The sequence below is a fragment of the Triticum aestivum genome, chromosome 2A, assembly GCF_018294505.1.
Source record: "Triticum aestivum cultivar Chinese Spring chromosome 2A, IWGSC CS RefSeq v2.1, whole genome shotgun sequence".
NCBI classification, from domain to species: domain Eukaryota; kingdom Viridiplantae; phylum Streptophyta; class Magnoliopsida; order Poales; family Poaceae; genus Triticum; species Triticum aestivum.
This window is the reverse complement of record NC_057797.1, coordinates 234380432-234406917: the sequence shown is the minus strand read 5'-3', so window position 1 is coordinate 234406917 and position 26486 is coordinate 234380432. Positions and strand designations below refer to the sequence as shown.

General features: G+C 40.7%; 1 long non-coding RNA gene across 19 annotated transcripts; it reads left to right on the top strand.

The window, feature by feature from the left end:
* Positions 1-2007: 2007 nt before the first annotated feature.
* LOC123188461 (uncharacterized) lies at positions 2008-8368 on the top strand. 19 transcript variants are annotated; one of them, XR_006494676.1, is made up of 11 exons: positions 2008-2480; positions 3868-3921; positions 4046-4070; positions 4528-4698; positions 4827-5003; positions 5076-5224; positions 5645-5912; positions 6706-6930; positions 7067-7132; positions 7219-7254; positions 7950-8368. It is a non-coding gene; the product is annotated as an uncharacterized lncRNA (long non-coding RNA). The 19 variants fall into 19 exon arrangements; XR_006494677.1 differs by lacking the exon at positions 2008-2480 and adding an exon at positions 2960-3055; XR_006494674.1 differs by lacking the exon at positions 4046-4070.
* Positions 8369-26486: the final 18118 nt, after the last annotated feature.

Genomic DNA, 26486 nt, shown 5'->3' with positions numbered 1-26486 from the left:
AGAAGAACGTTTTCTTTTCTTGGTATGTGAAGCTAGGTGGTATAAATTTAGCAACTATATAATTAGCATAATCAGCATACCAAGGGGTACTACGAGAAGTACTTATGACATTTAATTGTTCATCAGAAAAGCTATCATTAATAGGTAGTGGGTCATCAAGAACATTCTCTAACCTAGATAAGTTGTCTGCAACGGGGTTCTCAGCTCCTTTTCTATCAATAATATGCAAATCAAATTCTTGTAGCAAGAGAACCCATCTAATAAGTCTAGGTTTAGCATCTTTCTTCTACATAAGATATTTAATAGCAGCATGATTAGTGTGGATAGTTACTTTAGAATCAACAATATAAGGTCTGAACTTATCACAAGCAAATATAACTGCTAAAAGTTCTTTTTCAGTAGTAGCATAATTTCTTTGAGCATTGTCTAGAGTCTTACTAGCATAATGGATAACATTTAATTTCTTATCAACTCTTTGCCCTAGAACAACACCTACAGCATAATCACTAGCATCACACATAATTTCAAAGGGTAAATTCCAATTAGGTGGCTAAACAATAGGTGCAGAGACTAATGCTTTCTTAAGTATTTCAAATGCTTCTACACAATCATCATCAAAGACAAATGATATATCTTTTTGTAATAAATTGGTCAGAGGCCGAGAAATTTTTGAGAAGTCCTTAATGAACCTCCTATAAAATCCGGCGTGACCAAGGAAACTTCTTATACCTTTGATGTCCTTGGGACATGGCATCTTTTCAATAGCATCAACCTTGGCTTTATTAACTTCAACACCTTTTTCAGAAACTTTATGCCCCAAGACAATACCTTCATTAACCGTAAAGTGGCACTTTTCCCAATTCAAGACAAGATTAGTTTATTCACATCTCTGCAAAACTCGATCTAGATTGCTCAAGCAATCATCAAAAAAAGATCCATAGACAGAAAAGTCGTCCATGAAAACCTCACAAATCTTTTCACAAAAGTCAGAGAATATAGTCATCATGCATCTTTGAAAGGTAGCAGGTGCATTACATAAATCAAAAGACATATGTCTATAAGCAAAAGTACCAAAAGGGCATGTAAAAGTAGTCTTTGATTGATTTTTAGCCGACACAGGTATTTGAGAGAAACCAGAATAACCATCTAGAAAGCAGTAATGTGTAGTTTTGCATAATGTTTCTAGCATTTGATCGATAAAAGGTAAGGGGTAATGATCTTTCTTAGTAGCCTTATTTAATTTGTGGAAATCAATTACCATCCTATAACCTGTAATAATTCTTTGTGGAATCAATTCATCTTTATCATTAGGAACAACAGTAATACCTCCCTTCTTAGGGACACAATGAACATGACTTACCCACTGACTATTAGCAACGAGATAAATTATACTTGCCTCCAGAAGCTTGAGTATTTCTTTTCTTACTACCTCTTTCATTTTAGGATTTATACGTCGTTGAGGATCACGAACTGGTTTGGCATCTGCTTCCAAATTTATTTTATGTTGACATAGAGTGGGACTAATGCCCTTAAGATCATCAAGAGTATATCCAATAGCAGCACAGTGCTTCTTCAGAGTTTTCAATAATCTTTTTCTTCATGCTCTGAAAGGTTAGCACTAATAATAACAGGATATATCTTCTTTTCATCAAGATAAGCATATTTAAGATTATCAGGCAACTGTTTAAGCTCAAACACGTGATCACCCTTAGGTGGAGGAGGATCTCCTAGAATTTCAACAGGCAAATTGTGTTTCAGCATAGATTCCTGTTTAAAAAATACTTCATCTATTTTCCTTCTTTCATTCATAAACATATAATTCTCATGGTCTAGCAAATTGAACATATAAACCCGGAAGAACTGCTAGGCAGGACCAAGGCCTCCACGTCGCCTTTAAATCGCTATTGCCACTGCCTGCAAATTCTGTGCCCCGTCAAGGGCATTTTAGTCTTTTCACATTTTTGTATAAAAAGCAGCCCGCCCAGCCCCGCACTCTCTGCTCTCTTTCCCGATCCCCTCCCACGAACCCACGAACCCTAGCATCCTGGTGCCGCCACCCCATCCTTCCCCGCCCCCCATCCCCCGCGCCGCGAGCCCCTCCCTCCTCTTTGTTGCCACCGCTGTCTCTCCTCTTCCTCCCTGCTCTAGCCCCTCCAGGTCGTCGCTCGCGGTGGTTCCAGATCCTGCGCTGGTCGTCCCCATGGGTGAGGAGGGGAGGTTGGGTCTTCAAGGTTGGCGGAGGTGCAGGGGAGACCGACAGCATGGGGAGCAGTGAGCCAGGAGCCAGGGACAGGCCAACGTCGGGGACAAGAAGCAGCGGGGCCAGCGGTCCGTCGCGGTGGTTTGGAGGGAGAGGGAGAGGGAGTAGGTCGGCCACGAGAGAAGAGCAGGCCGGCCCTGCCTCGTCATGGAGGATGTCCAGCTGCTCGTCCTCCTCGGCCTCTTCTCCAAGCGTCCATCCTATCGCAACTCAGCTTCAGGTACGCAATCATACTTCTCTTCCTGATTTTTCTCTCTCCCTTTCTTCCAATCCCCTATTTTTGTTTCTCTGTGCCTGGAAAGTGTTTGATGAAAATCCAATAAGGCTGGAAGGGCAGTATTAATCTATGTTAGTCATCTGATTTCTTTTTTCTATTATTTAGTTCCAGTAGAAAATAACAAGTTGAGTAGACCGACTAGCTTTTTGCAATTTAGGTATTGAAGAAGATCATCGTGACTGCTTTTTCTTTCATGCAATAGTTCAGGTTTATTGTTCTTAGTTTTTCTGTAGTGGTTAATTTGATTGCTACGGATTAAAATCTAGAGCTACCTTATAATACTGCTTGAAAATAGCTTTGGCTCTTCACACATGGGAGTAATAGGACAGTTTGCGTTCCTAATTTTCTTTTCTCTGTATATGTACATAGTTTTCAGATTCTAATTGTTTGCTACTGAAGCTTATGTTTTTCTTTTTCGGAATTGGGTGCGTATGAACAATGCAACGGAGGTTATGTTAATTCCTAGAGTCTTATATGTTCTTTTGTCTCCTGGTGATTACTTTGAATGGCTGTGTGAGGTAATAGAGCTAATACCTTTTGTTTCTTCATCACTATAAACCGTGTCTGATTTCAAAACTGAGAGCCATAAAATATATGCATTAATCTCTCTTGATATTTTCCCATACGACCAACATTAATCTATGTTGATGTGTTCTATGCCAATTCATTGCCGATGGAGTGCCAACATTAATCGTGTATAAAATTTAGTTCTAACTTGCAAAAATGTTCTGATTACTGTTTGTGTGTGTGTGGCTGCACATCTGTGCCGCTCCAACTGCTCCGTTCTTACTTTGAACACCGAGTTGAGCAGTGGATCACGCGGGAAAAAAATCAAACCGCTTCAAATAAAGAAATACTCTTCTGAAACTATGCTCCTCTTAGGACAGACACACCTCCTGTGCATATGGTTGCAGGTTGTATCCATGCCAAGATAGCACCTTGTATGCATAATATGGACCATATTTTGAATGTACGAAAAATCAATTTATTTAGTTTTCTTGCTGTCAGAATAAGAGCATGAAACCAACTTCCATCAAACACATATCTGCAGCATTATACTATGTACAGGGTGCAGATATATATATTTGTTGACCAAGCAATTCCCTTCTTCTGAGTAAACGACCAATATATGATTACCAATCACCCAATTTCCTCCCTATTTTTTTATTGCAACATAACATATTGTATTCTCTGTTTTCGAATCTTAGTGTAATCTAATGTGCGAACAGACATGCCTTTATTCACAAAAAAGCAGGCAGTGTAAGTGAAGAACACCTAAAACAGATGGAAAATGCAATTACAGACACACCGTCGTTCTATTTTTCTACAGGAACACAGGTTGCAATTCCAGTTTCATCGACGGACTCGCTCGCTGCTCTAGAAGGTGCTTTGGCTTGTTTCTCTGACCGATTTATTGGGACATCTCACATGGATCTTCATGCCTCATATACCTATTTTTTATTCTCTCGTCAATTCCACATGTCTGCTCGTCCATTGCACGGTACTAGATGGTCCCTGTTAAGTTAATTCGAGGTACATCCCATCAGGACTATTATTTGATTTGTTGGATTAATTTATTTCAGATAGCTTACTCCAGGTTGAATCTCTTTGTCATTGAAACTTCATTGAGAAGACAGACAACAATAAACTTTGCAAATGCGACCCTAGCTGTTCCAATATATTGCCATATTATGGTTTTGTTTTATTTTTTATTGCTTCCTATTGTTTGCTTTGTTTGAACTGCATTTTATAGCCAGGTTTTTTTGTTGCTTTTATTTTGTTTAGGTGGGTTCTAAACCATTAAAGCAGAAAACATACTGTTTATAAAAAGTATACATAGTATTGTAGATTTATGTTCACCAATTATCCAGAACGTTGACCTGGAGTCCTCCTTTTACATATTTGGTCTTCTTGGAATCAAGCAAAAATTACTAAGAAGCACATAACTGATTACTTCTTCTGCTTAGCCTCATTTTTGTCATGCACATAGGTGGGTAAGGTTTGAATCTCTATAAGACTCACAGTCAGGTACGACTGGAGGCATATTATGTAAGTGCATGTCTACTGTTATGAGGTTTCAGTTTTCGACTCTATGCAATTCTCGGTGCAAGGGCCCCCGCTTCCTTGTTGTGACGTTGCAGCCTCACCGGCCCTTCTGCAGGTATGCTAGCTCCTTCTCTCCTCTTCTTTCATACTGATGCAATTCCCTCATACTGATGCAAAAGGAGAGGTGCAAATCTGAAGATTATATAATAATTGTTAAATTTGCCTATTTTGGCCCTCTTGCAGGCAAGAGTTATGTCCAGATGAGCTAACCCTTTACTATCCAAACCTTCTGAAGGTCATTAGCTCTGATTCTTTGGAAAAAAGGTTGAGAGCTATACACAACAACGCTAAAGATGGAGCGGCCTGCCATGTATTAGGGCATACACATTTCTGTTGGGATTATGCGGTTGACAATATCAGGTACTAATCTAACCATTCTCTACAATTGAAATGCACAATTCTTATGCTAATGAGATAGGTCTTCCAAAACAGGTATGTACAAGCGCCTCTGGCATACCCTCGAGAAAGAAAGCGAAGGATAAATGGAGGCCAAGGATGGCTGCCGTTTTTTGTATATTGTGATGGCTTCAACCCTGAAACAAGAATAGAAGGGAGCCTGAGAACACTCAGCTTGCGCCATGGTTAGACAAATATTTTCAAAGTACTGCAGATCCCCTGTGTTTGCTAAACAAACTAGATAGTTTGTGTATGCGAGCAATTTATTCCTTTCAACTTTCATTATGTGTGCACAATTTCATCTTCAGTTCTGAAGTACATCTCTTCCATTCTACTTCAAGTTAGGTGTATCTCAGTAGGTATCAGGAGGATAGAATAACCAATACCCTTACTGGTCATTTAATTATGTGCACTATGGATGATCACAAATTATTATGGGTTCTATACACCAAATAATGCTTTCACTTTTCTGTTTAATGTAAAAAAATAGTTTTTCTATTGTTATTGCTTGATGTTCTGCAAGGTTCGGGTTCCTCTTAATTTTCTGGCACTATTGGTTTTGCTTGACAGTTATTTTGGTGCTTTACATCTAAGTTTAAATGTAGGCAGTCTGACTATTACAACAAGACAGAAGAGAGCCGGAGAACACTCAGCTTGCACTGTGGGTTGCCAAATATTTTTCAATATAGTATGGACCCCCTGTGTTTGCTCGAGTGTATTGTACACCAAAATCATGAGAGCTCCACACATAAATTTTGCCCAGACATACTATGTTCCTTCAAGTGTAAGCATTTGAAATTCTTGATGCATTTGAGACGGTGGAAACGAGAGAAGCTGGGATCGTAGCACTGACCATGACTGTGATTGCTAGAGGTAATATGTTAGGAGTTTCTCATGTTTATTCGCCACTTTTCAGTTTTCTAAATCTTTTTTGTGCTATCGGAGAGCTATTGTGTGTCAGACTGTTGTCATTAACATGGGACAAGCTTATTATTTATTATGTTTGGGTCTAAAGTTCTATAAACAGATCGGATTGACGGGTGGTCAGATCATCTGGTACAACAGAATCAGTGAGCAATGAACATTCAGTCCTGATAAAGTCTGGGTCGCAGTAGCCTTGCCACGACATGAGCTGCGATGATACCAAATTCCTCTTAATCAAAGCACCACTTTGAACTCAATGAACTAGGCACAGTACATCCCTGTGTTGCGGTCTCTGATGCAAGATGAACCATAGATTGTAGCCAAGGCATCAACCATGTCTACTGTGTTTGCTTTTCTTTGATACAATTTCACATTTGATTCGATGGTTTTACATCATGGTGCAGGCGTCCCTCACAAATCATTACCATGTTTATCAACAATTTGTTATTTGTGTTATTTGTCTGAATCGGTAAAAAGCTAGAAATATCTTTCCATTACCATAAATGCATCCTTCCTTTTTATGTACTGGAGTTTTCTTTAGGCCATTGTACAAAATAGGGGCCAATGCAGTTATGGACAGTACACTCACAATGATGATTCTATCTTCTTTAATATCTAATTGACGATTTTGAAAGTTCAATTATATATGTTCTGTGCACTGATTTTTGTAGACTGTTTAAATATATGCCAGAATGCAACTTCTAGAATTCGAAGTTTAATTGTATTTGCTCTGTTTTGGCAGCTCTAAGAGATAGACGGAGGTCTCAACTGGCTGGGAAGATTTGACAAGAGATGTGGAGATGGGGCACGGGGAGGGGAGGACGAGTCGGCCTGGAGGCCCCGGTTGTGGCTTCAACTAGGCAGGCTTGGGACTCGCGGTGGCGGGCGGCCTCACGCTGGAGCTGGTCCTGGCGGGCGGCCTCGGCCTCGTCCACACGGACTTCTCCTGGTTGTTGAACCGGTTGAGGTTGCAGCTCTTCTTCTCCGTATCAGTGTCACCGTTGTTTTTTCTTTTGCATGCGTCGCTTCGGCCGGCTTTGCTTTCCATGTCCTCGTGCTCTTCGATTTTCTTGTTCTCACTTCTCTTTATCTTGTTGCTGCAGGGTCATCCAACTTCTTGTTTATCAGGTTACTGTTTGATAAAATGCAAGATATTTCTGTTTGGAAGGGTAAGATATTTCTTGCTCGTCTGCTGTTTGATAAAATGTCTCTGAGCTGAAATGTTTGTTCGTTGCTTCTTTCTCTTCCTGTCCAGGTTTCCTAACATCCGGACAGGTCATACTTTTGCAAGGTTAGATGTGTTCTTATTGATGCACTTCATTGCTTCTTGCTACATGCTCTGTTTGCTTTGTTTCGTGGCCTACCACTTGTTCTTGTCTGGTGAGATTATGGTGCGCTTTGTCTTTTTCTGATGCAAGCTGAGTGGGTATGCGGGCTACTGTGTAAAATGTGCATGCATAACCGCCTGTAAAGGGGTCCAGTATATCATATAAAGAGCAGCAGCAAATGCTTATTATGTTCCATTAAAGCAGATTAGAAGATTGTTTAGTTTGGGTAATTTTATTAATTGCTTTTTTCTCCTAACTGACCGAACTGGCTTTATCCAAAAAGAAAACGAGCAGGCTTCATTAGCTTAGATAAGAGAATTTTTTAAAATGCTGTGGTTATAGAGTTGTGCTCGGTTTGCTTCTTTTGGTCATTCTTGATATAAGCAATTGGGTAGCGTTCGTGTTTACACATATAAGGAATGGATTGCTAGGAATGAGTTTATCAGAGCCTACTGGAATGCACGCCCTCTGTCCCTGTTTTTGTCTCTGTAGCTAAACTTGAGAATTGTACACTATGGTATATAAAGTTAGTTGCTGAGTTCACATACAGTTATGAAAGTTAGAGCACATACATGCTTTATTTTACTTCCTTTAATACAGGGCATTCTATAATTACTAAAAACTGATTTGTTGAAGTGTGCCTCCCTAATTTGTCCAGATACATGCGAGGATTGCTGTGTCCAACCTGCACAAGAATGCCAAGAAGTTCTCGGAGACGTAAGCCACGACGTATGTTTCTACCATGATTTCCTTCAGTTGGATTTCGTGGATTTAGGTGTTGAAAAATTATGGGCTGTGGATGGCTGCTTCTTTGTGGCTTCCAAATTTAAAATGTTTGTTTGAGAGTTAGTTTAGTTTCTGTTATGGATTCACAGCTTCTTACATGTACCATCCTCTTAGACGTTTAGATTTCCAAAGAAACAAAATGAAGATATCATGGAATGGTCTCAATAGTATAGCTTAAAGCTTTTCATGCTTTATATTTTCTTTGAAATTTGCTTGTGAAGAATCATGTATCTATGTTAGATTTGGTGAGAAAAGACATTTTCCAAGCAGAGGATGCGTGAGTGTTGGCCACATTTGATTTTTGACTTGGGTGTCTAAATATTCTCACCATACTTGGCTCCCTCTTGGCCTTTGCGCTATTGGCGCAACGAGTCATCTAGTATTGTTCTAAAGGATCACTAGGAGGTACAGCAATAGAAGCAAGACCAATAATTTCATTCTTACTAGGCAATTCTTCTTTATGGTGTTGTTTACTAAATTTAGAGAAATTAAATTCATGAGTCATATCATCTAAGCCGACAGTAACAACATCCCTTGTGCAATCTATGGTAGCATTAACAGTATTTAAGAAGGGTCTATCAAATATAATGAGACAAAAGCTATCTTAGGGGGAACCAAGAACAAGAAAATTAGCAGGATATCTAGTTTTCCCACACAAGACTTCAACATCTCTAACAATTCCCATTGGTGAAATAGTATCTCTATTAGCAAGTTTAATTGTGACATCAATATCTTCTAACTCAATAGGTGCAATGTCATGCATAATTTTGTTGTATAAGTCAATATGTATTGGACTAGCACTAGCACCCATATCACATAAGCCATGATAACAATGATCTCCTATTTTCACAGAAATAACAGGCATGCCTATCATAGGTCTAGGTTTATCTGTATCACGGGTTTAGCAATTCTAGCAGTTTCATCACAGAAATAAATAACATGCCCATCTATATTATTAGACAAGAGATCTTTAACAATAGCAATATTATGTTCAACTTTAACTTGCTCAGGAGGTGTATATGTTTTAATATTGCTTTTACGAACCACAGTTGAAGCTTTAGCATGATCCTTTATCCTAACAGGGAAAGGTGGTTTCTCAACATAAGAAGTAGGAACAATAGGATCATTATAAGTGATAGTCTTTTCTTCAACTTTAATAGTTGCAGCTACTTTTACTTCTATGGGAGGATGATATTTAAACCACTTCTCCTTAGGGAGATCAACATAAGTAGCAAAAGATTCACAGAAAGAAGCTACTATCTCAGAATCAAGTCCATATTTAGTGCTAAACTTACGGAAAATATCGGTATCTATAAAAGATTTAATACAATCAAACTTAGGTGTCATACCTGACTCCTTACCTTTGTCGAGATCCTAATCTTCAGAGTTGCGTTTAATTCTATTCAATAAATCCCATCTAAATACAATAGTCTTCATCATAAAAGAGCCAGCACAAGAAGTATCGAGCATGGTGCGATTATTTTCAGAAAGCCGAGCATAAATTTTTTGAAGAATTGTTTTTCTTGGGAGCTCATGATTGGGGCATGAATATAACATTGATTTAAGCCTTCCCCAAGCTTGAGCGATGCTTTCTCCTTCGCAAGGCCAAAAATTATATATATAATTGCGATCATGATGAACAAGATGCATAGGGTAATACTTTTGATAAAATTCCAATTTCAATCTTCTATAGTTCCATGATCTCGTATCATCATATAGCCTATACCATATCAATGCGTCTCCCTTCAAAGATAAAGGGAAGACCTTCTTCTTAGCAACATCATCGGGTATACCTGCAAGCTTAAATAATCCACATACTTCATCCACATATGTTAGGTGTTCATCAGGATGCTTTGTTCCATCTCCTGTAAAAGGATTAGCTAGCAGTTTTTCTATCATACCCGAAAGATACTCATAAGGAATTTCATCTTCAATAGGTTCAGTAGGTTGAGGAGCAACTCTTTGCTCTACTGGTCGGGGTGAAGATACCCCGAACAAGCCCCTCAGAGGATTACTTTCCATAGTAACAAGTGACAGTAAATTTCAGCACACTATATAAATTTTTCCTTACCAAATTCCACCTACCAAAGGCGCTTCACTCCCCGGCAACGGCGCCAGAAAAGAGTCTTGATGACACACAAGTATAGGGGATCTATCGTAGTCCTTTCAATAAGTAAGAGTGTCGAACCCAACGAGGAGCAGAAGGAAATGATAAGCGGTTTTCAGCAAGGTATTCTCTGCAAGTACTGAAATAAGTGGTAACAAATAATTTTGTGATGAGATAATTTGTAACGAGTAACAAGTAACAAAAATAAATAAAGTGCAGCAAGGTGGCCCAATCCTTTTTGTAGCAAAGGACAAGCCTGGACAAACTCTTATATAAGGAAAAATGCTCCCGAGGACACATGGGAATATTGTCAAGCTAGTTTTCATCACGCTCATATGATCTGCGTTCGGTACTTTGATAATTTGACATGTGGGTGGACCGGTGCTTGGGTACTATTCTTACTTGAACAAGCATCCCACTTATGATTAACCTCTATTGCAAGCATCCGCAATTACAACAAAAGTATTAAGGTAGCCCTAACCATAGCATGAAATATATGGATCCAAATCAGCCCCTTATGAAGCAACACATAAACTAGGGTTTAAACTTCTGTCACTCTAGCAACCCATCATCTACTTATTACTTCCCAATGCCTTCCTATAGGCCCAAATAATGGTGAAGTGTTATGTAGTCGACGTTCACATAACACCACTAGAGGCTAGACAACATACATCTCATCAAAATATCGAACGAATACCAAATTCACATGACTACTAATAGCAAGACTTCTCCCTTGTCCTCAGGAACAAACGTAACTACTCACAAAGCATATTCATATTCATAATCAGAGGGGTAATAATATGCATAAAGGATCTGGACATACGATCTCCCACCAGTTAAACCAACTAGCATCAACTACAAGGAGTAATTAACACTACTAGCAACCTACTAGCACCAATTCTGGACTTGGAGACAATAATTGGATACAAGAGATGAACTAGGATTTTGAGATGAGATGGTGCTGATGAAGATGTTGATGGAGATTGCCCTCTCCCGATGAGAGGAGCGTTGGTGATGACGATGGCGATGATTTCCCCCTCCGGGAGGGAAGTTTCCCCAGCAGAACAGCTCTGCCGAATCTCTAGATTGGATCCGCCAAGGTTCCGCCTCGTGGCGGTGGAGTTTCATCCCGAAAGGTTGCTTCTTATTTTTTTCTCAACGAAATACTTCATATAGGAGAAGATGGTCATCGGAGAGCCACCAGGGGGACCAAGAGGTAGGGAGTGCTCCCTAGGGGGGGCACCCCCCACCCTCGTGGGAAGGGTGTCGGCCCCCTGGTCTTCATCTTTGGCGAGGATTTTTCATTATTTATTATAAGGTATTCCGTGGAGTTTCAGGAATTTTGGAGTTGTGCAGAATAGGTCTCTAATATTTGCTCCTTTTCCAGCCCAGAATTCCAGCTGCCGGCATTCTCCCTCCTTATGTAAACCTTGTAAAATAAGAGAGAATAGCCATAAGTATTGTGACATAATGTGAAATAACAGCCCATAATGCAATAAATATCGATATAAAAGCATGATGCAAAATGGACGTATCACCCGTCGGCTGCACCGACCCACGTGCCGCTCGCGTCGACACCCCTTTGGGCCGTCGCCTTGCGACGCGCGGTGCACGCCGCCGCCCCGAGATCCTCCCGCTGACTACCCTCTTAGCTGTAGCCGCCTTTGCGTCGCCCCTTCGGGCTGTTGTGCCTCGACATGCGGCTCGCCCCACCGTCCGTTGGGCCATCACCAACTGCCAGTGGTTCTCATTGCGGCCACTCCAATCCACGAGCCGCCGCTACACCACCCCTTCGGGCTGTAAGGCCACGTCACGTGGTCCCTGCCGTCGCCAATGCCGTTCCTGTAGCTGCACCGTGATATGTCTCCATCGTATATACTTTTCCTAACGCGTTTGCTCTTGTTTTGGACTCTAATTTGCATGATTTGAATGAAACTAACCCGGACTGACGCTGTTTTTAGCAGAACTACCATGGTGTTGTTTTTGTGCAGAAATAAAAGTTCTCGGATCTAGACGAAACTTTTTGGAGAATTATTTCAGAATAGATAAAAAATACTGGAACCAAGAACCACTTGAGGGGGGCCCTGGCTGACCACAAGACACCAGGGTGCGCCACCCCCTCCAGGCACGCCTTGGTGGGTTGTGGGGCCCTCGAGGCCCCTCTGACCCTAATTTGGACGCTATAAAAATCCTATTTTCGGAGAAAAATAAGAGAGGAAGTTTCATCACGTTCCATGATACGGAGCTGCCACCACCTCCTGTTCTTCATCGGGAGGCTAGATCTGGAACCCGTTCGGGGCTCCGGAGAAGGGAATCTTCGGTCTTCGTCATCACCAACCCTCCTCCATCATAAATTCCATGATGCTCCCCACCGGGAGTGAGTAATTCCTTCATAGGCCCGCTAGTCTGTGAGGAGTTGGATGAGATTCATCATGTAATCGAATTAGTTTTGTTAGGGCTTGATCCCTAGTATCCACTATGTTCTGAGATTGATGTTGCTATGACTTTGCTATGATTAATGCTTGTCACTAGGGTCCGAGTGCCATGATTTTAGATCTGAACTGTTTATGTTTTCACCATTATATCTATGTTCTAGATTCAATCTTGCAAGTCATATGCACTTGTTATGTGTTATGATCTGTAAACTCCGTGGTGACAGTAATTTGGATACTTTCTGGTGATGATCGTAGTTTGAGGAGTTCATGTATTCACTATGTGTTAATGCTTTGTTTCGATTCTCTATTAAAAGGTGGCCTTAATACCCCTTAGTTTCCTTATGGACCTCGCTGCCACGGGAGGGTAGGACAAAATATATCATGCAAGTTCTTTTCCATAAGCACGTATGACTATTTATGGAATACATGCCTACATTATATTTATGAACTGGAGCTAATTCTGTCTTGCCCTGGGTTATGACTGTTATATGATGAATATCATCCAACGAATGCACCGATCCAATGCCTACGAGTTTTCCACATATTGTTCTTGCTAAGTTACTATTGCTATTGCTACTCTTACAACTGTTACAAAACTGTTACTGTTGTTACCGTTGCCACTGCTATTGTTACTACTGCTATCAAACTATCATACTATTGTGCTACCGATCACTTTGCTGCAGATATTTAATCTCCATGTGTGGTTTAATTGACAACTCAACTGCTAATACATACAAATATTCTTCGACTCCCCTTGTGTTGAATCTATAAATTTGGGTTTAATACTCTACCCTCGAAAACTGTTGTGATCCCCTATACTTGTGGGTTATCACAACGACCCGCGCTCCACCGCCGCGCCGCCCCTTCAGGCCGTAGTGTGGCAGTCCGTGGTCCACACCATTGCCCCGAGGTCTTCCTGCCGCATCCCATGGTCCACTCCATCGTCCCCGTGTGCCGAATTCTCATGGTATGCGCCATGCCGCCTACCTTGGTGCGGGAACGCCACCATCACATCCGTCTTCATCATGCTATCGGGTTCCTCGCCTCTTTCGAGCACCGCCGCCATGCTCCTAACCTAGCCACCGCCACTGATGACCCACAAGTATAGGGGATCAACTGTAGCTCTTTTCGATAAGTAAGAGTGTCGAACCCAACTAGGAGCAAAAGAAAATGACAAGTAGTTTCTAGTAAGGTAATGTCTGCAGTGCTGAAATTGTAAGTAGCAGAGTAGTTTGATAGCAAGATAATTTGTAACGAGCAAGTAACGATAATAGTAACAAAAGTGCAGCAAGGTAGCCCAATCCTTTTGAGGCAAAGGACAGGTCAAAACGGTCTCTTATGATAAGCAAAGCGTTCTTGAGGGTACACGGGAATTTCATCTAGTCACTTCCATCATGTTGGTTCGATTCGTGTTCGCTACTTTGATAATTTCATATGTGGGTGGACCGGTGTTTAGATGTTGTTCTTACTTGAACAAACCTCCTACTTATGATTAACCCTCCCGCAAGCATCTGCAACTACGAGAAAAGTATTAAGAATATATTCTAACCATAGCATTAAACTTTTGGATCCAATCGGTCCCTTACGGAATAGCGCATAAACTGGGGTTTAAGCTTCTGTCACTCTCGCAACCCATCATCTAATTGCTACTCCACAATGCGTTCTCTTAGGCCCAAATATGGTGAAGTGTCATGTATTCGACATTCACATGACACCACTAAGGGAATCACGACATACATACTATCAAAATATCGAACACATATCAAATTCACATGATTACTTGCAACATGATTTCTCCCGTGACCTCAAGAACAAAGGTAACTACCCACAAGTAATAATCATGCTCAAGATCATAGGGGTATTAAATAGCATATTGGATCTGAACATATAATATTCCACCAAATAAACCATATAGTAGTCAACTACAAGATGTAATCAACACTACTAGTCACTTACAAGTACCAATCTATAGTTCCGGTAACAAGATTGAACACAAAAGATGAACTAGTGTTTGAGAGGAGATGGTTCTGTTGAAGATGTTGATGGATATCGCCCTCCCCAAGATGGGAGAGTTGTTGGTGATGACGATGACAATGATTTCCCCCTCCGGGAGGGAAGTTCCCCCGGTGGGATCGCTCCGCCGGAGGGCAAAAGTGCTCCTGCCCAAGTTCCGCCTCGAGGCGGCGACGCTTCATCCCGAAAGTCCTCCCCTTTTTTTTCTAGGTGAAAATGACTTATATACCAAAACATGGGCACCGGAGGTGGGCCGAGGAGGCCACAACCCCCCAGGGCGCGCCATGGGGCCCTAGCGCGCCCAGGTGGGTTTTGCCCACCTGGTGCCCCCCTCTGGTAGTTATTGGCTCCAATAATTCTTATATATTCCATAAAAAATCCACGTGAAGTTTCAGCTCATTTGGAGTTGTGCAGAATAGGTAGCCTGACGTAGCTTTTTCAGGTCCAGGTTTCCAACTGCCAGAATTCTCCCCCTTGGTGTGTACCTTGCAAATTATGAGAGAAAAGGCATTAGAATTACTCCAAAAAGCATTATTATGGATAAAAAACATTATAAATAACAATAAGAAAACATGAAGCAAAATGGACGTATCAACTCCCCCAAGCTTAGACCTCGCTTGTCCTTAAGCGAAAACCAAAATCGAAAAACATGTCCACATGCTTTGAGAGAGAGGTGTTGATAAAAACAAAATACGGACATACAAGCATCATGTTGATTATTATAACAACAACAAAATTAAACATAGGACTTTTATCATATACTTCTCATGAATAAGTAATAGTTCATCACACAATCGAAGTATAAAGCAAAAACTCTATTAGAAACCAACAAACTATGTTCTTAGTCAACTTTGCAACTACAATTCATCATCTTTTCAGGAAGAGTCACATGTCGGAGCCTTTAGGCAAGTCCACATACTCAACCATCATATAGTCTTCTATCATTGCTGCTACCTCTTGAGCATTGCGTTGGTTTTCCCTTGAAGAGGAAAGGGTGATGCAGCAAAGTAGCGTAAGTATTTCCCTCAGTTTTTGAGAACCAAGGTATCAATCCAGTAGTAGACTACACGCAAGTCACCTCGCACCTACACAAACAAATAAGAACCTTGCAACCAACGCGATAAAGGGGTTATCAATCCCTTCACGGCCACTTGCAAAAGTGAGATCTGATAGAGATAATAAGATACATATTTTTGGTATTTTTATGATATAGATTGAAAGTAAAGATTGCAAAGTAAAATAGATTGGAAACTTATATGATGGAAAATAGACCCGGGGGCCATAGGTTTCACTAGTGGCTTCTCTCAAGATAGCATAAGTATTACGGTGGGTAAACAAATTACTGTCAAGCCATTGATAGAAAAGTGCATAATTATGAGAATATCTAGGCATGATCATGTATATAGGCATCACGTCCGTGACAAGTAGACCGAAACGATTTTGCATCTACTACTATTACTCCACACATCGACCGCTATACAACATGCATCTAGAGTATTAAGTTCATAAGAATAGAGTAACGCATTAGGCAAGATGACATGATGTAGAGGGATAAACTCAAGCAATATGATATAAACCCCATATTTTTATCCTCGATGGCAACAATACAATACGTGCCTTGCTGCCCCTGCTGTCACTGGGAAAGGACACCGCCAGATTGAACCCAAAGCTAAGCACTTCTCCCATTGCAAGAAAGATCAATCTAGTAGGCCAAACCAAACTAATAATTCGAAGAGACTTGCAAAGATAACAAATCATACATAAAAGATTTCAGAGAAGAATCAAATATTGTTCATAGATAATCTTGATCATAAACCCACAATTCATCGGATCTCAGCAAACACACCGCAAAAACAATTACATTGAATAGATCTCCAAGAAGATCGGGGAGAACTTTGTATTGAGATCCAGAGAGAGAGAGAGAAGAAGCCATCTAGCTAATAACTATGGACCCGGAGGTCTGTGGTAAACTACTCACACATCATCAGAGAGGCTATGGTGTTGATGTAGAAGCCCTCCGTGATCGATGCCCCCTCCGGCAGAGCTCCGGAAAAGGCCCCAATATGGGATCTCTTGGTTACAGAAGGTTGCGGTGGTGGAAATAGGGTTTCGTGGTGCTCCTGGATATTTTTGGGGTATATGGGTATATATAGGAGGAAGAAGTATGTCGGTGGAGCTGCGAGGGGCCCACGAGGGTGGGGGCGCACCTCCCTGCCTCGTGGCCTCCTTGCTTCTTTCTTGACGTCCACTCCAAGTCTCCTGGATCACGTTTGTTCCAAAAATAACTCTCCCTAAGGGTTCATTCCGTTTGGATTCCGTTTGATATTCCTTTTCTGCGGAACACTGAAATAGGCAAAAAACAACAATTTGCACTGGGCCTTTGGTTAGTAGGTTAGTCCAAAAAATAATATAAAAAGTTAAATTAAAGCCCATTAAACATCTAAAACAGATAATATAATAGCATGGAACAATCAAAAATTATAGATACGTTGGAGACATATCAAGCATCCCCAAGCTTAATTCCTGCTCGTCCTCGAGTAGGTAAATGATAAAAACAGAATTTTTGATGTGGAATGCTACCTAGCATAATTCTCAATGTAATTTTCTTTATTGTGGCATAAATGTTCAGATCCGAAAGATTCAAGACAAAAGTTTAATATTGACATAAAAATAATAATACTTCAAGCATACTAACAAAGCAATCATGTCTTCTCAAAATAACACGGCCAAAGAGAGTTATCCCTACAAAATCATATAGTCTGGCTATGCTCCATCTTCACCACACAAAATATTTAAATCGTGCACAACCCCGATGACAAGCCAAGCAATTGTTTCATACTTTTGATATTCTCAAACTTTTTCAATCTTCACGCAATACATGAGCGTGAGCCATGGATATAACACTATAGGTGGAATAGAATGGTGGTTGTGGAGAAGACAAAAAGGAGGAGATAGTCTCACATCAACTAGGTGTACCAATGGGCTATGGAGATGCCCATCAATAGATATCAATGTGAGTGAGTAGGAATTGCCATGCAACAGATGCACTAGAGCTACAAGTGTATGAAAGATCAACAAAAGAAACTAAGTGGGTGTGCATCCAACTTGCTTGCTCACGAAGACCTAGGGCATTTTGAGGAAGCCCATCATTGGAATATACAAGCCAAGTTCTATATTGTTAAATTCGCACTAGTATATGAAAGTGACAACACAAGAGACTCTCTATCATGCAGATCATTGTTCTACTTTGAAGCACAAATGTGGTAAAAGGATGGTAACCTTGTCCCTTCTCTTTTTTTGGGCCTTCTTTTTTATGGCCTTTCTCCCTTTTTTTCGTCCGGAGTCTCATCCCGACTTGCGGGGGAATCATAGTCTCCATCATCCTTTCCTCACATGGGACAATGCTCTAATAATGATGATCATCACACTTCTATTTACTTACAACTCGAAAAATTACAACTCGATACTTAGAACAAAATATGACTCTATGTGAATGCCTCCGGTGGTGTACCGGGATGTGCAATGACTCTTGAGTGACATGTATGAAAAATTATGAAGGTGGCTTTGCCACAAATACGAACTACATGATCATGAAAGCAATATGACAATGATGAAGCATGTCATAATAAACGGAACGGTGGTAAGTTGCATGGCAATATATCTCGGAATGGCTATGGGAATGCCATAATAGGTAGGTATGGTGGCTGTTCTGAGGAAAGTATATGGTGGGTTTATGGTACCGGCGAAAGTTGCGCGGTACTAGAGAGGCTAGCAATGGTGGAAGGGTGAGAGTGCGTATAATCCATGGACTCGACATTAGTCATAAAGAACTCACATAATTATTGCAAAAATCTATTAGTTATCGAAACAAAGTATTACGCGCATGCTCCTATGGGGATAGATTGGTAGGAAAAGACCATCGCTCGTCCCAGGCCACCACTCATAAGGAAGACAATCAATAAATAAATCATGCTCCGACTTCATCACATAACGGTTCACCATACGTGCATGCTACGGGAATCACAAAATTTAACACAAGTATTTCTCAAATTCACAACTACTCAACTATCATGACTCTAATATCACCATCATATCTCAAAACAATCATCAAGTATCAAACTTCTCATAATATTCAATGCACTTTTTATGATAGTTTTTATTATACCCATCTTGGATGCCTATCATATTAGGACTAATTTTATAGCCAAAGCAAACTACCATGCTGTTCTAGAGTACTCTCAAAATTATATAAGTGAAGCATGAGAGATCAATAATTTCTATAAAATAAAACCACGACCGTGCTCTAAAAAGATATAAGTGAAGCACTAGAGCAAAATTTTCTAGCTCAAAAGATATAAGTGAAGCATAAAGAGTATTCTAATAAATTCCGATTCATGTGTGTCTCTCCAAAAGGTGTGTACATAAAGGATGATTATGGTAAACTAAAAATCAAAGATTCAAACCATACAAGACGCTCCAAGAAAAACACATATCACGTGGTGAATAAAAAAATTGCATCAAGTAAAGTTACCGATGGACGAAGATGAAAGAGGGGATGCCTTCCGGGGCATCCCCGAGATTAGGCTTTTGGTTGTCCTTGAATTTTACCTTGAGGTTACTTGGGCATACCCAAGCTTAGGCTCTTGCCAGTCCTTATTCCATAATCCATCAAATCTTTATCCAAAACTTGAAAACTTCACAAAACAAAACTCAACAGAAAATCTCATGAGCTCCGTTAGTATAAGAAAACAAACCACCACTTAAGATACTGTAATGAACTCATTCTTTATTTATATTGGTGTTAAACCTACTGTATTCCAACTTCTCTATGGTTCATACCCCCCGATACTAGCCATAGATTCATCAAAATAAGCAAACAACACACGAAAAACAGAATTTGTCAAAAATAGAACAGTCTGTAGTAATATGTAGGTTTCGAATACTTATGTAACCCCAAAAATTGTGAAATAAATTGGTGGACGTGAGAAATTTGTCTATTAATCATCTGCAAAAAGAATCAACCTAATTGCACTCTCCAATAAATAATGGCAGCAAATCTCGTGAGCGCTAAAGTTTCTGTTTTTTACAGCATGACCGCAAAAACTCCCCCCAAGTCTTTCCAAAGGTTCTACTTGGCACAAACACTAATTAAAAGCATAAAACCACATCTAAACAGAAGCTATATGAATTATTTATTACTAAATATAACCAAAAATCAAGAAACAAAAATAAAATTGGGTTTCCTCCCAACAAGCGCTATCGTTTAACGCCCCTAGCTAGGCATAAAAACAAGAATAGATCTAGGTATTATCATCTTTGGTATGCAATCCATGAGTGGCTATCATAATATATTCATAAGGTAATTTAATTTTCTTTCTAGGAAAGTGTTGCATGCCTTTCCTTAATGGAAATTGGAATCTAATATTCCCTTCTTTCATATCAATAACTGCACCAATCGTTCCAAGGAAAGTTCTACCAAGAATAATAGGACATGTAGGATTGCAATCAATATCAAGAACAATGAAATCTACTGGTACATAATTCCTATTTGCAACAATAAGAACATCATTAATCCTTCCCATAGGTTTCTTAATAGTGGAGTCTGCAAGATGCAAATTTAAAGAACAATTATCAAATTCACGGAAACCTAACACATCACACAAAGTTTTTGGAATCATGGAAATGCTAGCGCCCAAATCAGATAAAGCATATGTAGCGACCATACCTCAAATGGTCCAATATTTGTGCTCCAGTGTCATCCCTGGATCAGTAATGCTGACACCGCACAATACTTGAAGGATTTATAATAGAGTAGCAATCACACACTTATTACATCGAATGTCTCAAAAGAGAACTTATTACAATAAAATATGGTTTAAGGCCATCTAATAACGATAACAGCGGAAGGCTTGGAAGATAAGTGAGTCCATCAACTCCAACGGCATCACTGTGTATAGAACCACGACCTAAAGGCACCTTACTCGTCGTCTGAAAAGTCTGCAACACGAACGTTGCAGCCCGAAACGGGTCAGCACATGGAATATGCTGGCAAAGTAACACATAGAGAATAATGGAAGAATAAGGCTATACTACATGCATATTTGGCTGGTGGAAAGCTCTATGGTTACAGTTTTGCGTAAAGCCAATTTTTTCCTACTGCAAAGGAATAAATTTTATTTAAATATCATGGTAGTTGTTAAACATTGAGAGTGTAGACACACTCTCAATCACAATTAAGCATCATCATTAAAACCCAACAAAATTAATTAGAGTAACATGATGAGATTCACATGATAATCCAAGTACTAGATACTCAAGATGTCCATAACCGGGGACACGCCTAACCATGATTAGTTTATACACTCTTCAGAGGTTTGCGCACTTTTCCCCACAAGACTCGATCTCCTCCGTTGAGATTTTCGCACTACATGGTGTTCGAGAAACGGATGACCGAGACATAGTCTTTCAGAAGCACTTGCACCTTACGAACGGGTAGACCGTACCAACCTACATCCCCTACATTTGCTAGTCTACCACTGTAAGAGTTCACACGACTTAGTCAACTATGCTAGAGCCCATAGTAGCTTGTGGCTGCACACGGAAGTTTCTAGTATAAATAACCTCATGATCCCTTTGAGCCTGGGTGGCGGTCCAAAAGAAAACAGGCAATCGCTGGAATACCCAGGTGCCTCAATCCACCCAGATGTGTGTTTAAGTTGCCACCTTAAATAAACCATTAATTAACAATCTCACATCTGTCATGGATACACTCACCCAATCCACGTGTACTAGCATAGCATGGCAGTATAAGCAAACATAGAAGTAACTCCCAGGGTTTGATAATAAAACAGGTAATAGGTATTACCTCAACTACTTCCCAAACCCATAATTTAATTAGATCCTAATCATGCGATGTTTGAGGACTGATCTAATGCAATAAAAACTGGGTAGTAGGAGGTATGATCAAAGTGTTACTTGCCTTATTAATGATCCGTGAAACTTAGCAATTCGAAGTAGCAAGCGGCGCACTCCGGGTACTCTATCGCAAAAAAAACAAGCATACAATAAGTACTCATCTAATGCACGGGTAAAACTCAAATAAGAGATCTAACCAGAAAGTTCAACTTAAGAACTCCGGTTGGCAAAAAGAATCAAATCGAACGAAGCAAGGAAAGACAAATGACAAAAGAAACAAGCTTAGTTTACTATTCTGGATCTAGGTCAAATTTTACAGAGGAAAAAACTTGTTTGAATTGGTTAAACGGAAAGAGGGTTTAGAGACGAAACTCCAGGCGCTTGAATCGCCTGATTCCGATAAACGAGCGAAAAGTTATACTAGAACGAAAATCGGATCAGAAATCGCGATCAGAAATAATCGCGGAAAAAATCCGAGAAAAAGAAAAACGACGAACAGATTAACGAATGAACGTTCGTTATCTGGATCTAAATGATGAACGCGTTCGTTAAAACGAACGAACGAGCAAACGCTCGCTAATTAAACTAAACCGAAAAAACCGATCTAACAAAAAAAGGATCTAAAAAAACCGACGAAAAACCGACGGAAAAACCCAACGGTTTTTCTAAAAAACAAAAACGACGGCGGGGTCAACCTCGGCGGGCGGTGGCGGCGGCTCCGGTGCGGTGCGGCGGCGGCGGCGGGCGGCGACGCGGCGCGGCGGCGGCGGCTGGGGCTGGGCGTGGCTAGGGTTAGGGTTTGCGGGGCGGCGGCGGCTTGGGCTGGAGACGGCCCGGGGTGGAGCTATATAAAGGCCCCTGGCCAGAGGAGTCCGGGCCGGGTCCGGCTCTAAGTCGGTTCACACTTTTTTTTAAATAATTTCCACGCAGAAAAACAAACAAAAGAAATACTAAACTGACTCCAAAAATCCTAAAATAAATTTTCCTCGGCTTCTAAAATCAAGCCGCACAGGATGAACATTTATTTTGGGCCTAAATGCAATTTTGAAAAACGCGCATTTTTCCTAAATTCAAATAAAATAGCAAATAAAACCAAAATAAAATCTTATTTGATTTTATTATTAAATCCTCAATATTTCTTTATTTTGGGAAAGTCATTTTATTCCCTCTCTCATATTTTGTAATAGAAATAATTGAAGATAAAATATATAAAATCAAATGATCCTATTTTTCCAAATTTGAGAAAACTCAAATATGAAAATAACGAAATCCCCAACTCTCTCCGAGGGTCCTTGAGTTGCGTGAAATTTCTAGGATCAACCAAAATGCAATAAAAAATATGATATGCAAAGATGATCTATTGTATAACATTCCAAATTGAAAATTTAGGATGTTACAAACCTACCCCCTTAAGATGAATCTCGCCCTCGAGATTCGGGTTGGCTAGAAAATAGGTGAGGGTGGTCCTTCAACAAATCTTCCTCTCGCTCCCAGGTGGCTTCATCCTCTGTGTGGTGGCTCCACTGGACTTTGCAAAATTTGATAACCTTGCTGAGGGTTACTCGGCTGGCATACTCAAGAATCTTGACTGGTTTCTCCTCATAAGTCAAATCACTGTCCAACTGAATCGCTTCCAGCGGCACTGTATCCCTCAGCAGTATATCAGCCATCTCTGCGTGGTACTTCTTCAACTGGGAAACGTGGAACACGTCGTGAACTCCTGACAATCCTTCGGGCAATTCCAACTTGTAGGCTACTTCTCCCATACGCTCCAAAACTTTGTATGGTCCTACAAAACGTGGCGCTAACTTTCCCTTAACTCCAAAGCGCTTAACTCCTTGAAGTGGAGATACTCGAAGATAAACTCGGTCTCCGACTTCATAAACTGTCTCCTTGCGTTTCAAATCTGCGTAGCTCTTCTGCCTGGACTGGGCTACCTTGAGCCTATCACAAATCAATTTCACCTTCTGTTCAGACTCCTTAATCAGATCTGGTCCAAACAACTATCGGTCTCCAACTTCATCCCATGATAATGGGGTCCTTACCTTCTTCCGTACAAGGCTTCGAAAGGGGCCATCTTCCAACTGGTTTGATAACTGTTGTTGTAAGAGAACTCTGCATATGGCAAATTATCGTCCCAACTAGATCCTTAATCTAGCGCGCAAGCTCTCAGCATATCTTCCAAAATCTGATTGACTCTCTCGGTCTGGCCATCTGTCTGCGGATGGAAAGCTATACTGAACTCTAGTCTGGTACCTAAAGTTTCGTGCAACTGATTCCAGAACTTTGAGGTAAACTGGGTTCCTCTATCTAATACAATGCTCCTTGGAAATCCATGCAGACATACAATCCTGGTCATGTATATCTTTGCCAAGTTAGCACTGGTGTAGGTAGTCTTCACTGGGATGAAATGAGCTACCTTTGTCAAACGATCGACTACAACCCATATCGAGTCATATCCTGAATGAGTTCTGGGTAATCCCGTAATAAAATCCATGCCTAACTTATCCCACTTCCATTCGGGTATTGGCAATGGCTGTAGCAATCCTGCTGGCTTCTGATGCTCTGCCTTTACTCTCTGACATACATCACAAACTGCTACATACTCCGCAATATCATTCTTTATTCCGGTCCACCAGAAAGTATCCTTCAAATCCAAATACATCTTGGTATTTCCTGGGTGAATCGAATATGGTGAATCATGGGCTTCCTGCAGAATTAACTTCCTGATCTTCGGGTCATTGGGCACGTAAACACAGTCTTCAAACCATAAGGTATCGTGCTCATCCTCACGAAATCCTTTAGCTTTTCCTTTGCTCATCTTCCCCTTTATAGAGGCAATCTCCTTGTCGGTCTTCTGAGCTTCTCTGATCTTATCCATCAAAGTAGACTGAATCTCCAATGATGCAACGTAGCCTCTCGGAACTATCTCCAAGCACAGTTCACGAAGGTCCTCGGCTAACTCCTTCGGTAAATCTCCCGTCATTAGAGTGTTGACATGGATTTTACGACTCAACGCATCTGCTACTACGTTAGCCTTTCCGGGATGATAATGCAATCTCATATCATAATCCTTGATGAGCTCCAACCATCTCCTTTGCCTGAGATTCAACTCTTTCTGCATGAAAATATACTTCAAACTCTTGTGATCCGTGTATACTTCACAATGGTTTCCAATGAGAAAATGTCTCCAAGTCTTCAATGCATGCACTACGGCTGCTAACTCCAAATCATGCGTGGCATAATTCAACTCATGAGGCTTAAGTTGTCGTGAAGCATACGAAACAACTCTTCCTTCCTGCATAAGCACTGCTCCAAGTCCTCGACGTGAAGCGTCACAATACACCTCATAATCCTTGTTCTGATCCGGCAGAATCAACACTGGTGATGTAACCAAACGTTTCTTCAACTCCTGGAAACTGGCCTCACATTCCTCAGTCCATTTGAACTTGGTATCCTTCTTCAACAACTCCGTCATAGGTTTTGCAATCTTCGAGAAATTTTCAATAAATCTCCAGTAGTATCCTGCGAGTCCTAGAAAACTCCGGATCTCTCCAACTGTTGTTGGTGCTTCCCAACTTGTCACAGTGTCAACCTTGGTGGGATCTACTGCTATACCTTCTCCGGATATAACGTGTCCTAGAAATCCAACTTCTTTCAACCAAAACTCACATTTGCTATACTTGGCATATAGTTGATGTTCTCTGAGCTTCTCAAGTACCAAACGCAAATGCTCCTTATGCTCCTCTTCATTCTTCGAGTAAACTAGGATATCATCAATGAACACTACGATGAACTTATCCAAAAAATCCATAAACACTTTGTTCATCATGTTCATAAAATATGCAGGTGCGTTAGTCAGGCCAAATGACATAACATGTACTCGTACAACCCATACCTGGTGGTAAAAGCCGTCTTAGGTATATCATGTTCTCGGATCTTCAACTGATGGTATCCTGATCGCAGATCGATCTTGGAAAATACCTTAGCTCCTTGCAATCGATCGAACAGATCATTGATCATCGGTAGTGGGTACTTGTTCTTGATTGTTACTTCATTCAATCCCCGATAATCAACAACCATCCTTAACGACCCATCCTTTTTCTCCACTAGAAGTACCGGCGATCCCCAAGGTGAAGAACTTGGGCGAATATAACCTTTATCCAGTAACTCCTTAATATGCTTCTTAATCTCCTCCAAATCCTTTGTGGGCATTCTGTATGGTCTCTTAGATATTGGCCATGTGCCTGGCAAAAGCTCAATCAAAAACTCAATATCTCTATCCGGTGGCATGCCTGGCAACTCCTCTGGAAATACGTCAGGGAAATCCTTCACCACTGGTACTTCCTCCTGCACAACTCCTGTTAGGGAATTTACTTGAGTCCTCTTCGGCACATGCTAGGATACATACTTGATCCTTCTTCCTTCTGGCGTTGTAAGCAAAATTGACTTACTGGCGCATTCAATGTTCCCTTCATACTTCGATAACCAATCCATGCCTAATATCACATCCAATCCTTGAGATTCCAATACTATTAGGTCCAAGGGAAATACATAGTTACCAATCCTTAATGGTAACCGATCACACCATAGACTAGCCACATATTCCGCTCCAGGTGAGGTTACTAACATCAGTGACCTAAGGGCTTGGGTTGGCAGTTTATACTTATCCACAAATCCCCTTGATATGTATGAATGCGATGCACCAGTATCAAAAAGAATGATTGTAGTAAAAGACTTAACCAAAAACTTACCTATTACTGCATCGTGTTGGGATTCAACCTCCTCACATTTATGTGGTTCACATGTCCCCTATTGAAAGGGTTCGACTTCTTCCCAGAGCTTCCATTGCCATTTCCATTCTGGGATTCAGGACATTCATTTGCATAATGTCCGGTCTTCTGGCACTTAAAGCATGTGACTTGGCTCAGGTCTCTCT